This window comes from Bubalus kerabau, chromosome 23 (genome assembly GCF_029407905.1).
Source record: "Bubalus kerabau isolate K-KA32 ecotype Philippines breed swamp buffalo chromosome 23, PCC_UOA_SB_1v2, whole genome shotgun sequence".
In the NCBI taxonomy this organism is placed as follows: Eukaryota; Metazoa; Chordata; class Mammalia; order Artiodactyla; family Bovidae; genus Bubalus; species Bubalus kerabau.
In genome coordinates this window covers 20459393-20473230 of record NC_073646.1, presented here as the reverse complement: position 1 = coordinate 20473230, position 13838 = coordinate 20459393, and the positions used below count along the sequence as shown (strand labels likewise).

Here is a 13838-nt window from a genome sequence, read left to right as displayed (position 1 = left end):
TTTGTAGTAAATTTAAATATTAATAACAATCAATTCAGGTCTTCTGGGAAATTATTTGATAATAGGTAAAAAATGAAACTATAAAACCATTTAAAACACTTGAATTGCTGATCCTATTCAAGAATATATTCTTTTTTATTGAGATATTGACATATAGTAATTTCAAGTGTACAACGTGATTTGACATTTGCATATAGTGTGAAATGATGAAGAAAAAAACTAGAGTTAACTAGAGTTAGCATCCAGCACCATACAGATACAATTTTTTTCTTATTGTTAGAACTTAAAGGTTTACCCTCCTAGCAACCTTCAGGTTTACAGTACAGTAACTGTAGTCATCATGTTACACATTACAATCCCATGACTTGTTCAGGTTATAACTGGAAGTTTGTACCTTTTGACGCCTTTCATCTGTTCAGCCTAGTCCCCGTCCCCTGTCTCTGAGAACTACCAATATGTTTTCTGTATTTATGAGTGGCTTAAGTTGTTTTATTTTTTTAAGATTCCACATAAAAGTGAGACTATGTAGCATTTGTCTTTATCTCTTTATTTTGCTTAGTATAATGCCCTTGAGGTCCATCCATGCTATCACAAATGGTCAGATTTTTTTCCTTTTTTATATCTGAATAATATTTCATTGTATAATATACTACTTCATTCATCTATTTGCACTTTGAACACCTTCCCAGGTGATGCTGGTGATGCGGCTGGTCAGAGGACCAGACAGTAAATTAGGGTAAAGGCTAACTTGCTTTATAAAAGAGGCTGCAAAGAATTTTAAAGGCTTCCCAGGTGGCACAAGTGGTAAAGAATCTGCCTGCTAATGCAGGAGACACGAGAGACATGGGTTTGATGCCTGGCTCAGGAAGATCCCCTGGAGTAGGAAATGGCACACCACTCCAGCATTCTTGCCTGGAAAATTCTATGGGCAGAGGAGCCTGGTGCGCTATAGTCCATGGGGTCACAAAGAGTCAGACATGACTAAGCAATTGAGACATGAGACATAAAAAAAGCTTAAATAGGACAGAAATTTTGCATTCATATGATAATTCCAAGATGAATTATCCAAGTTGGTAGGAAGATCAACTCCACATTTTCCTTATCTAATCATCCATCAAAGAATATGTAGGTTTTTCATCTATGTCTTGGCTATTGTAAATAATGCTACAACAAACGTTGATGTGGGGGTGTGCATTTTTCTGAGTTAGTGTTTTCATTTCCTTCAGACATATATGAAAATTGGAATGGCTGAGTGATATGGTTGTTCTATTTTTATTTTATGAGGATCCTCCATACTATTTTCCATAGTGGCTACAGCAATTTACATTTCCTGAAGGTTCCTTTTTCTCCACATCTCTAGCAATACTTGTTATTTCTTGTATTTTTAATAGTAGCCATTCTAATAGATGTAATGGAGAAGGCAATGGCACCCCACTTCAGTACTCTTGCCTGGAAAATCCCATGGACAGGGGAGCCTGATGGGTTGCCGTCTGTAGCGTCGCACAGAGTCGGACACGAATGAAGCGACTTAGCAGCAACAGCAGCAACAGATGTAAAGTTATGTCATTGTGGTTTTGGTTTGCATTTCCCTGATGACAAGTGATGTTGAGCATATTTTCATGTACGTGTTGGCCATGTGTATGTCTTTATGAAAAAATGTCTCTTTAGATCCTCTGTCCATTTTTAACTGCTTTTTTTTGCTAATGAGTTATAGGAATTCTTCATATATTTTGGATATTAACTTTGTCAGAAATACAATTTGCAAATATTTTCATTTGGTAGGTTCCTTTTCACTTTACTATGCGAAAGTTTTTTAGTTTGACATAGATACACTTATTTTTGATTTTGTTGCCTTTGCTTTTGGAGTCAAATAGAGAAATTATAGCCAAGATTAATGTCAAGAAACTTGCTGCCTCTTCTATCTTCTGGAGTTTTATGGTTTCAGGTCTTATGTTCATGTCTTAAATGATTTTGAGTTGATTTTAGTGTATGATGTAAAATAGTGGTTTTTTCATTCTTTTGCATGTGGCCGTCCAGTTTTTCCAACACGATTTATTGAAGAGATTGTGCTTTCTTCTTAGTTTATTGTTAGCTCCTTTGTCATAAATAACTAGTTGGACATATAAACGTGGGCTTATTTATGGGCTCCCTATTCTGTTCCATTGATTTATGTGTCCATTTCTATGACAATACCATCCTGATTTGATGACTACATTTTTGTAATATTGTTTGAAATCAGGAAGCTTGATGTCTCCAGCTTTGTTCTTTCTCAAGACTCTTTGGATATTTGCGATCTTTTGTGGTTCCATACAATTTTTAGGATTGTTTTGTTGCTGTTAAAAGTGTCACTGGAGTTTTGATAAAATTGCAGTTAACCTGTAGATTGCTTTCGTTAATATGGTCATTTTAATGGTATTAATTCTTCCAATCCATGAGCATGAAATATCTTTCATTTATTTGTGTCTTCTTCAATCTCTTTTAATCATGTCTCATACTTTTCATTGTACAGGTGTTCTAACTTCTTTGTTAAATGTATTCCAAAAGTATTTTATTCTTTTTGATGTAATTGTCTTTTTTCTACATTCCCCTTTCTGATAGTCTGTTATTAGTATATAGAAACAGAACAGATTTAAAAAAATTATTTATTTGACTGTGCCAGGTCTTCATTGCTGCATGCAAATTCTTAATTGCAGCATGTGGGCTCTAGTTCCTCAACAAGGGACCAAATCCAGGCTCCTTGCATTGGGAGTGTGGATTGTAGTCACTGGACCACCAGTAAAGTTCCAGAAAAGATTTTTATACATTGATTTTGTATCTTAAAACTTAACTAAATTTGTTTATCAGTACTAATAATTTTTTTAGATGTCTTTAGAGTTTTATATATATAACCATGTTGTCTGCAAATAGTGACAAATTTACGTTTTCTTTCATGATTTGGATGCTTTTAAATTTCTTTTTCTTGCCTAATTGCTGTAGGTAGCATTTCCAGTATTGTGCTGAATAAGAGTGGCAAAGTGGGTATCCTTGTCTTGTTCATAAACATTCAGCTTTTCACTGGTGATGATGATATGATGTGTAGGCTTGCAATATGTGGATTTTATTATGTTGAGGTCATTTCCCTCTTACCCACTTTGTTGAGTCTATATCATAAATGGATGCTCAATGATTTTTCTTCATCTATTTGGATGATTAAAAATATGTGCTCCAAAATGGAAAATTATATTCAAAGACATCTAAATAAGGCTATTTGACTGAAGACTCAAAAAAAGAAAAGAAAATGACTATGTTAATTACAGCATATTACCATATGGCTATTAAAAGGAACATTATATAACAATTAGAAATACCATGTCACTTTGGAAAAGACAAGAACATGGACTATAGCGTATTAGAGAATTTTAATGTGAAATTATGTTCTAAAAAGCAGAACACAAACTGTCATGTTACACAAGCAGTTCAGTTCAGTCGCTCAGTCGTGTCTGACTCTTTATGACCCCATGGACTGCAGCATGCCAGGCTTCCTTGTCCATCACCAACTCCCAGAGCTTGCTCAAATTCATGTCCATCAAGTCAGTGATGCCATCTAACCATCTCATCCTCTGTCGTCCCCTCTTCTCTCACCTTCAATCTTTCCCAGCATCAGGGTCTTTTCCAATGAGTCAGTTCTTCGCATCAGGTGGCCAAAGTATTGGAATTTCAGCTTCAGCATCAATCTTTCCATTGAATATTCAGGACTGATTTCCTTTAAGATTGACTGGTTTGATCTCTTTGCAGTCCAAGGGACTCTCAAGAGTCTTCTCAAACACCACAGTTCAAAGCATCAATTCTTCCACACTCAAGTCTTTTTCATGGTCCAACTCTCACATCTATACATGACTACTGGAAAAATCATAGTTTGACTATACAAACCTTTGTTGGCAAAGTAATATCTCTGCTTTTTAAAATGTTGTCTAGGTTTGTTGTAGTTTTTCTTCCAAGGAGCAAGCATCTTTAATTTCATGGTTGCAGTTACCATCTGCAGTGATTTTGGAGCCCAACAAAATAAAGTCTGTGACTGTTCCCATTGTTTCCCCATCTATTTGCCATGAAGTGATGGGACTGGATGCCATGATCTTGAAATGGGAGAGAGATCAAAGTCCACAATTATAGTAACAACCTTTTGCTTTCCCTTCTGTTACTTTGTGTTAACAGCTGCTGCTCATCAATCACTGCTTCCACTTCTGTGATCTTGCCTGCCCTTTACATCCATGGGAACTTGGACTACCTGGGGAGGAGAGGGATCTGAGCTATTTGAGAGGGAAATTTACCCTGTATAAAAGATACTCAGAACAAAGCCAGGGCACTCAGCTTCTGGAGGTGACTCCACTGAGCCTGCACCAGTGCTGAATAAACCTTGCTGCTCTGCATCTTTGAGTGCCGCTTGTCTCTTCCATCGCCACAGTTTCTATAACACTTTCTGGTGCATTGGCCGGGAAGCCGACAACTGAGTTGCCCCTTGCACTACCATTGTCGGGGAACTGGAGAAAGCTGGGGCTGCCGCCTGGTGACAGACGAATAGATGCTGCCCAGGCCATTTGCCAGATCCCGACTCACTTGAAATGCGCCAGCCTCGGCCCATGCCGCTTCCTGAACTGACTCAGGAGAGCAGAAGCGGGTTCCAGGACAGCACGTCAGACGAGTGAGTGTCCCGGGGAAATTTGACAGAGTCAGGACTCACCGTATGGTGGAAGGGGGGCCTGATCACCTCCCAGTGACAGGAGAGTCACTCAGAATAGGGTTTGTTCCCTTGCGTGGTCTGTCAATTCTGGTGTGTGTGGGAGAGTGACTGAGCTGAGAGCCAGCTCTCGACCATCTTCCAACTACGGAGCCTGAGTGGATCCTAACCTGCGTTTCCATGGTGATCTCATATGGCTCAGGGCAGTGCCAGCCTCTGGGGGATTTAATCCCTCCCTGTGAGGCTGGTCCCGGTCTGGTGTTTATACCGACCTGCCAGTGCTAAGAGGTGCCTAAATCTCCGTAAGGGGAGCAGCCAGGTGGGCGAAAGTGAGTGTCTCCCTTTGTTTTGTTGCCCAACACTGCCTCAGGGTGGGAACTTTCACATAATGGGCAACCTGACTTCTAAACCCACTGTCTTAGAATATATGGTGAAGAATTTAAAGAAAGGATTGTTGGGGCTTTCCTCGTAGCTCAGCTGGTAAAGAATCCACCTGCAATGCAGGAGACCCCTGTTCAATTCCTGGGTAGGGAAGATCCACTGGAGAAGGGATAGGCCACCCACTCCAGTATTCCTGGACTTCCCTTGTGGCTCAGCTGGTAAAGAATCCACCTGCAATGCAGGAGACCCCTGTTCAATTCCTGGGTAGGGAAGATCCACTGGAGAAGGGATAGGCCACCCACTCCAGTATTCCTGGACTTCCCTTGTGGCTCAGCTGGTAAAGAATCCACCTGCAATATGGAAGACCCAGCTTCGATCCCTGGGTTGAGAAGATCTCCTGGAGAAGGGAAAGGCTACTCACTCCAGTATTCTGGCCTGGAGAATTCCATAGACAGTATAGTCCATAGGGTCACAGAGAGTTGGACACGATGGAGTGACCTTCACTTTCATTTTTCTCTGGGGATATATTATTATAAATAATAATAAATTATTATTTATTATGGTGTAAAATTGAGTCCTGAAAAACTGCACACACTTTGTACCCTGGAGTGGCCCTCCTTTGGGGTTGTATGGCCCTCAGGAGGGACCTTAGATGTGCGCATAGTCTGAGCAGTGCATAGTCATAATGGGAGACCCTGGCCACCTGGACCAATTCCCATATATCAATCAATGTTCGGATATTGCCCAGTTAAGGCCCTTTTGGGTTCAATTCTATCCCACAGGTCAGAGACAGTGTAAGGTCCTAGTAGCTCAACCAAAGCAAAGGACCTTGCACCAAGAAGGAACCACCTATCCTCCAGGGTGAGGCTAAAGAAATGCCTCTAATGCCCCCACCTTAAATCCTCATGGCTCCCTTGCTGAAAGCAGCAGATCTGCATTTACCAGACAGTCCACTGCCTTCTGTTCCACCTCTTCCTCCTGATGCTCCTGAAGCTATTGTGTCCCCACGGCATGCCACCCCAAAGCCAATGGGTAGATGCCTCCAGTCTACCTCAGCAGTGCTACAAATGTCCTTATGAGAGACTTAAGGACTGCAGTGCTTTCCTGCCGATGGGCCCTACAAGAGGGAGGACCCATCTTTTAATACCAGCCTTTTTCCACGACTGATCTCCTTAAATGGAAACATCACACACCCTTGTACTCTGAAAAGCCCCAAGTGATGGTTGATCTCTTAGAATCCATCTTCCAGACGCACTGCCCAACCTGTGTAGACTGCCAGCAGTTTCTCCTCACCCTATTCAATACAGAGAGCACCAACGAGTCAGAAAGTGGCTCCAGGCCAATGCCCCAGGGGGTCAATTAGATAGGGACAACTGGGCTCAGGAGAACTTCCTGAAGGAAGAGCCTCACTGGTACCCCAACACTGAGAGGGTAAGAAACCAGCTAGAGAGGTATCGACAGGCCCTCCTACAGGGGCTAAAAGCTGGGGCTAAGAAGCCTACTAACATGGCTAAGATCACTGAGGTGCTGCAAAAGCCAGATAAAAGCCCAGTCACTTTCTACAAAAGGCTGTGTGAGGCCTTTTGGGTCTTCACCCCTTTGTTCCTGAAGCCCATGAAAATCAGTGGATGATAAATGCAGTCTTTGTGGGACAGGCTCAATTGGACATCAGAAGAAAATTACAGAGTTAGAAGGGTTTGCAGGTAAAAATGCCACAGAACTGCTAGAAATAGCCATCAAAGTCTTTGTCAATTGTGAACAAACAGCATGCTGAGAAGCAGAAAAGAAGATGAAGCTAGAAGCCACACTCTTGGCAGGTGCTCTGTCAAAGCCTGCACCCCCTGGCAGGACCACCCCATAAGGCAAGAGGTCCAGATCTGAAAAAGAGAGTTCCCCTCAGTCGAGATCAGTGTGCCTATTCCAAGGAAAAGGGACACTGGAAAAATAAGTGCCCCAGTTGCCCTGAAAAGAAAACCAAAGCTGCCGGCCCCCCAGGCCAATATCAACCTGAGCCACCCAGCACTAATCTGACTGGGCTAGCTGGAGCAGAATCCAAGTACGGAGGACTGGGCTCTCTTCAACTGGGCCCCCAAGAGCCCATGATCAGAATTAAAGTAGGGGGCCATCCAATGGACTTTATGGTGGATACAGGCACTGAGCATTCCATGGTCACCCAGTAGATAGGCCCCTTCCTGGGAAAAGAAACTACCATCATTGGGGCCACAGGTGTCCAGACCCACAGGCTGTTTTGCAGTCCTCGACAATGCCAACTGGGCAACCTGCCCAACTGCCCTGTTCCCTTGATGGGAAGAGACCTGCTTGCTAAGATGGGGGCCCAGATTTCCTTTTCTGTTGACAGGTCAACTCAGCTAAAGCTAGCAGGACTGCCCTCCTCCTTGATTATGACTCTTGCTGTAAGGAGAGAAGAAGAACGGCACCTGTATTCTTCCCCTCCAGGAGAAAGGACCATTCCTCCTGAATTAGAGACTGAGTACTCAGTAGTTTGGGCCAAGAAAAACCCTCTAGGTCTGGCAAAACACTATGCTCCCATCCTGATTTATCGGAAACCGGGAGCTCAGCCTATAAAACTGTGACAGTATCCAATGCCCTGGGAGGCCTGATTGGGAATCCAGGCTCATTGAGACAGACTACACCAACACGGACTTCAGATGAAATGCCAGTCACACTGGAACACCCCATTACTACCCGTGAAGAAGACAGGGACGCATGACTACCATCTGGTTCAGGACTTAAGAGCTGTAAACAAGGCAACAACTAGTCTGCACCTGGCAGTGTCTAATCCGTACACTCTGCTAGGACTGATCCCTTCCACAGCCGAATGGTTTACTTGCTTGGACTTAAAAGATGCCTTCTTCTGCCTCTGAGTTGCACCTGTCAGCCAACCACTATTTGCCTTTGAATGGGAAAAAACCACACACAGGAAACAAGGAACAGCTCACTTGGACGAGGCTTCCTCAGGGGCTCAAGAACTCCCCTACTGTCTTCAGTGGAGCTTTGGCTGCCGACTGTGTCCTGCTGCAATATGTTGATGGCCTTCTGTTGGCCAGCGCAACACAAGCTTGATGCTTAGAAGTAACAAAGGCCCCCCTCTCCTTGTTCATGGAAGCTGGGTACCAGGTATCAAATAAAAAGGCACAAATCTGTAAAAGACGAGTCAAATATCTAGGTTTCAACATCATGTGGGGCCGGCGAAGCTCAAAACTGAAAGGAAAGCAGTTTGTGCCATCCCTACCCCTACAACTCGCCAGAAGGTCCGTGAGTTCCTGGGAGCAGCAGGATTCTGTAGGATATGGATTCCTGGATTTTCAGGCCTGCCCAGGCGGCTATATCAGGCTCTGAAAGGGGAGGAAAAGGTTTCCCTTGAATGGGGACCAAGCCAAGAGGCGGCATATCAAACAGTTAAGGCAAAAATCTCCAAGGTCCCAGCCCTAAAGCTTCCTGATGTAACCAGAGAGTTCAATCTCTGCTCATGACAAGAACAAAATGGCCTTGGGAATCTTGACCCAAGAATTTGGACCTTGGCAAAGGCCGGTGGCCTACTTGTCTAAACAGATCAATTCGGTTGTGGCCGGGCCACCCTGCCTCCAAGCACTAGCAGCCACTACCTTGCTAGTGAGGGAGGTTGACAGATTAACGTTGGGGCAAAACCTAAATGTTAAGGTCCCACACTCGGTTGTAATCCTGATGGACATAGCTGAGGCCACCATCGGCTCATGCATGCACAGATGACTCAGTATCAAGGGTTACTACGTGAAAACTCACGGGTAAAACTGCAAGTTGTACGGACTCTAAACACAGCTACCTTCCTACCGGATGAAGAAGGGCCCTTGGACCACGACTGCTTGGAAATACTAGATGAAGCATTTTTTACTAGACCAGATCTGACTGACAAGCCACTCAACAACACAGACCTGGTCCTATATACTGATGGTAGCAGCTTCATGGAAAATGGGAAGAGGATGGCTGGGTATGCTGAGGTGTCTGATTCTGAAGTGGGAGAAGCAGAGGTGCTTCCTCAAGGATGGTCAGTGCAGAGAGTGGAGTTATGGGCATTAATCAGGGCACTGGAACTCAGCCGAGACCAGTGAGTCAACATCTATACTGACTTGTGGTATGCTTTTGTTACTCTACATGTCCATGGAGTCTTACACAAGGAAAGAGGACTCCTTACAGCAGAAGGAAAAGGCATTAAAAACCAAACCAAAAATCCTGAAACTTCTGGAAGTAGTATGGGAACCAAAAGAAGTGGCAGTTGTCCACTGCAAAGGCCACCAGAAGGGAGGTGACCCAGTGGCCAAAGGGAACTGCCACGCTGATGCAGCCACCAAGAAGGCTGCCTGGGGACAGCTGCCAGACAAACCGAAAGTCCTGCTAGCCCCGAAGATACGAGTTGCCCCTGGGTACTCTCCTAAGGAGGAAAAATGGATAAAAAAGGAAGGGGGAACCAAGGCCCAGACTTCGGTGGGTCACACAGGACCACCAAGTCTATGTTCTAGAACAGCTAGCCTATAAGCTGGTCCACCAGCAACATAAACTGACTCATATGGGCAAGACCACCCTAGAGACTTTGCAAGGCGGGTACTATCTCATTGCTTGCCTCTCCACACTCTGTTCTTCCGTCTCCCAGCAATGTTTAAGCTACTTACAAAATAATGCCTGCCAGGGGCCTAGTAGGCCAGCAGGGACACAACATTGTGGACTATCCCCCTTTGAGGATATGGAAGTAGATTTCACTGAAATCACCCCAAGTCGAGGATTTAGATACTTTTTAGTTTTTATCTGCACCTTTTCAGGCTGGGTGGAAAGCCTTTCCTACCCGAACTGAAAAAGCAAGAGAAGTATCCAAGGCACTCCTGAAAGACATTGTCCTCAGGTATGGAATGTCTCTGACCACAGGGTCGGACAATGGACTGGCATTTGTAGCTGAGACAGTACAACAGGTGGCAAAGGCTTCGAAAATCCAGTGGAAATTGCATACTGCCTACCATCCCCAGAGCTCAGGGAAAGTGGAAAGCATGAATCGAACTCTCAAACAAACCCTAGCAAAACTGCCAGGAGACCAGGTTACATGTTGACAGGTTGACCAGCTTACAGTAGACATGTTACCTATGGCCCTCTTAAAGGTCAAGTGTTCAGCCCGAGCAGGGATAGGGTTTTCACCATTTGAAATGCTGTATGGACGACCACTCTAGCTAGTCAACTTAAGGGGGTACACCAGAGAACTGGGGAACTTGGACTTATATAGGCAGCTACAAGGGTTAGGACACCAAATCTCTCAAATACATGAATGAACAATTGATAGAATACCCATATCCTTAGGCATAACAGTACATCCCCACCAACCAGAGGATCAAGAATGGGTAAAAAGAGCCTTTAAAACCCATGTGGAAAGGGCCCTATTCTGTAATCTTAACTACTCCCACTGCTCTCAAGGTGGCAGGAATAGACAACTTGGATCCATTACTCCAGAGTCAAAGCTGCAAGTCCGTCTGATAGTTGATAGAAGTGGGAAATGGCCCTCAGTCCAGAACAATCCCTGTGCCTGACCTTGCAAAAAAGGAAACAACCACCCCAAAGCCCTGCTCTGGTCACATCAGAAGCTGGTCAGTCAACGCAAGGCTGAAGCTTGAGGAACCAACAAGATGGACAAAAGGCCATATTGGTTATTAATTGGACTGGGACTCCCCCTATTCATCTTATTCAGAATTGGGCTTTATTCTGTTTTTCCCCAAGAGTGGACCTGTATCCTAAAACTTTCCCTCTGCTTTGCCTACTTCTTCATAGTTCTTGTTTTTTGGAATCTCCTTCTACTGCAATCAGCTTAAATATGAAAGCAGCATATTTTTGCCTTATAGTTCTGTTAAGTTGTAAAATCCCCTCCTCATCTGAGAGTCAGGATGATTGTTCTGAATGTATGGAATCTTTCTACCAATAAAGGAAATGGGTCGGAGGATTCACTTACTCTATATACCAACTGGCTGCATGTTATAGTTCAGCTTCCCTACGCACTCAGTACAGTTCAATTCAGTCGCTCAGTTGTGTCCAACTCTTTGTGACCCCATGAACTGCAGCATGCCAGGCCTCCCTGTCCATGGGAAGCGAAAATTACTGGAAGGGAAAAATTAGAGCTCTCAGAGTCAATGGCCTCTTTGGAGGATGGTTCTCTTGGCTAGGTTAGTTTTAAAAAATGATTGGGATGGTCGTAGTCATACTCGCTGGAAGTCTGCTTATTCCCTGTTTCATACCCCTCCTAATCAGTGTTGAAACAGGTTTCATAGAGACAGTTGTCGAATAGAGGATGGCCACCCAGTTGCTGCTTTTCAAGGGATACCAGCAAGTGCCAGAAGATGATGTTCTCTGATGGCTGCAGATGCACCCTAAACATCAAGAGATGGGGATGAGATGGGAGCTAGATAAAGCCCCCAATTAAAGTAACAACCTTTTGCTTTCCCTTCCATTATTTCATGTTAACAGCTTGCTTGTTATATCTGTGGGAACTTGGACTACCTGGGGAGGGGAGGGATCTGAGCTGTTTGAGTGGGAAGCTTATGGTGTATAAAAGATACCCAGAACAAAGCCTGGGTGCTCAGCCTTTGGAGGCGACTCCTCAGAGCTGGCACCAGGGCTGAAAAAAACCCTGCTGTTCTGCATCTTTGAGTGCCACTTGTCTCTTTCCTTCACCACGGTTTCTATAACAACCTTAGTTATTTGAATGTTGAGTTTTAAGCCAGTTTTTTCACTCTCCTCTTTCACCTTCATCAAGCGGCTCCTTAATTCCTCTTCTCTTTCTGCCATAAGGGTGGCGTCATCTGCATATCTGAGGTTATTGATATTTCTCCTGGCAGTCTTGATTCCAGCTTGTGCTTCATCCAGCCCAGCATTTCTCATGATGTACTCTACATATAAGTTAAATAAGCAGGGTGTCAGTATACAGCCACGACGTACTCCTTTCCCAATTTGGAACCAGTCAGTTCTGTGTCCGGTTCGAATTGTTGCTCCTTGACCTGGATACAGCTTTCTCAGGAGGCAGGTAAGGTGGTCTGGTAGTCCCATCTCTTTAAGAATTTTCCATAGTTTGTTGTGGAATGTCAATGGCTTTAGTGTACTCAGTGAAGCAGAAGCAGATGTTTTACTGGAATTCTCTTGCTTTTCATATGATCCAGCAGATGTTGGCAATTTGATCTCTGGTTCCTTTGCTTTTTCTAAGTCCAGCTTGGACATATGGAAGTTCACAGTTCATGTACTGTTGAAGCCTGGCTTGGAGAATTTTGAACATTGCTTTGCTAGCATGTGAGATGAGTGCAGTTGTGCAATAGTTTGAACATTTTGGGGGCTTTCCTAGTGGCTTAGATGGTAAAGTGTCTGCCTGCAATGTGGGAGACTTGGGTTTGATCCCTGGGTCATGGGGATCCCCTGGAGAAGGAAATGGTAACCCACTCCAATACCCTTGCCTGGAAAATCCCATGGATGGAGGAGGCCATTGGGTTGCAAAGAGTTGGAAACGACTGAGCGACTTCACTTCTTTCACTTTCTTTACTTTGAACATTCTTTGGCATTGCCTTTCTTTGGGACTGGAACGAAAACTGACCTTTTCCAGTCCTGTGGGCACTACTGAGTTTTCCAAATTTGCTGGCATATTGAGTGCAGCACTTTAACAGCATCATCATTTTAAAAAATAGTCAAAGTAAGTGAACAGACGTTTCTTCAAAGAAGATATGTAAATGGACAATAGGTATATGAAAAGATGCTCAGCATCACTAATCATTAGGGAATTGTAAATCAAAACCACAATATGATAGCATCTCACATCTGTTAGGATGGCCATTGTTGAAACAAAGTATAGCAAGTGTTAGGGAGGATGTGGAGTAATTTGAACCATTGTACAGTATTGGTGAAAATGTAAAATGGTGTAGCCACTGTGGAAAATAATATGAAAATTCCTCAAAGATTTAAAAATAGAACTACCATATTACCCAGCAGTCTCACTTCTATTTATCAAAAAGCACTAAGATTAAAATATTGAAGAGATTCTTAGATTAGATATTTCACTGCTATATTCATTGCAGTATTATGTATAATAGCCAAGATTCAGAACCTAAATATCCACCTACAGATAAGTGGATACAGAAAATGTGGTATATACACACAATAGAATATTATCCAGCTTTTAAAAAAGGATAGGTGGAATGATGTCAGCATCATAGTGACATAAGATATCTCTCATTTTTATCCTCCTACTCAACAGTAGGGCTTCCCAGGTGGTGCAGTGGTAGAGTCCGCTTGCCAGTGGAGGAGACACAAAAGACACAGGTTTGATCCCTGAGTTGGGAAGATCCCCTGGAGTAGGAAAGGGCAACTCACTCCTATATTGTTTCCTGGAAAATCCCATGGACAGAGGAGCCTGGTGGGCTACAGTCCATAGCATCACAAACGTCAGACACGACTGAGGACACACATACTCCACAATAACAAGATTGGCATTTATCCATGAACAAAAGTCCATCTGTGGACTCAAAGACTTAGAGAATGAACTTAACGGTTGCCTGTACACACTGCTATATTTAAAGTGGATAACCAACAAGGACCTACCCTATAGCACATGGAACTCTGCTCAATATGATATGGTAGCCTGGTTGGGAGGCGAGTCTGGGGTGAGTGAAAATGTGTATGTGTGGCTGAGTCCCTTCACAGTTCACCTGAAACTATCACCACACTGTTCATC

At 43.6% G+C, this 13838-nt stretch overlaps 1 protein-coding gene across 1 annotated transcript in view; it reads right to left on the bottom strand.

Moving 5' to 3' along the window:
• Positions 1 to 13838, bottom strand: part of LOC129637639 (phospholipid-transporting ATPase ABCA3-like) — a 181601-nt gene that overhangs the window by 117690 nt on the left and 50073 nt on the right. The gene's annotated exons all lie outside the window — the stretch shown is intronic.